The sequence below is a fragment of the Penaeus monodon genome, chromosome 24 (genome assembly GCF_015228065.2).
Source record: "Penaeus monodon isolate SGIC_2016 chromosome 24, NSTDA_Pmon_1, whole genome shotgun sequence".
Classification (NCBI taxonomy): Eukaryota; Metazoa; Arthropoda; class Malacostraca; order Decapoda; family Penaeidae; genus Penaeus; species Penaeus monodon.
Window position 1 is genome coordinate 13,621,153 of NC_051409.1, and position 991 is coordinate 13,622,143.

A 991-nucleotide genomic window follows, 5' to 3' on the forward strand; every position below is an offset into this window, starting at 1 on the left:
TAAGATTCCCAACCATGGCAATTAACCCGGAACACTCGCCATCGCCATGCTTCCTCCCTCCCTTTCCGCTGACGAAGGCGCAGGAGGGAATGACAACCGACACCCAAAGAGTACGCAGGAGGCAAGGATGAGGTGTTCCCGCAGAGGGCGTCGGATTGGGAGGAGTTTGAGGGTCATGAGGTGCGGTGTTGTACCAGGAGTGTGAGGTATGGCGTTGTGTTGTATCCAGGAGTGTGAGGTATGGCGTTGTGTTGTATCAGGAGTGTGAGGTATGGCGTTGTGTTGTATCAGGAGTGTGAGGTATGGCGTTGTGTTGTACAGGAGTGTGAGGTATGGCGTTGTGTTGTACCAGGAGTGTGAGGTATGGCGTTGTGTTGTATCAGGAGTGTGAGGTATGGCGTTGTGTTGTACCAGGAGTGTGAGGTATGGCGTTGTGTTGTACAGGAGTGTGAGGTATGGCGTTGTGTTGTATCAGGAGTGTGAGGTATGGCGTTGTGTTGTATCAGGAGTGTGAGGTATGGCGTTGTGTTGTACCAGGAGTGTGAGGTATGGCGTTGTGTTGTATCAGGAGTGTGAGGTATGGCGTTGTGTTGTATCAGGAGTGTGAGGTATGGCGTTGTGTTGTATCAGGAGTGTGAGGTATGGCGTTGTGTTGTATCAGGAGTGTGAGGTTATGGCGTTGCGTATTATCAGTATGTGGTATGGCGTCCTGTTGTATCTGGAGCATGAATTGTAGTATTATGCTGTATCAGGAGTATGAAGTGTCATGTGAGGTTCAAGTGTGGCGTTGGGTTCGGCGTGAACATTTGCAAAGGTAATGATGGTTACATGAACACAGGGGATGAAGGGGGGGGGTATGGGGGGTACCACGAACAGGTGAATAATTAACCTCCTGTCAGACTAGGTGGGGTAGAGGGCGAATGGAAGTTTTCAATGGACGGGATTGCAAGGTGAATATTTCGTATATTTACTCACTTCAGCGACTGCTAGT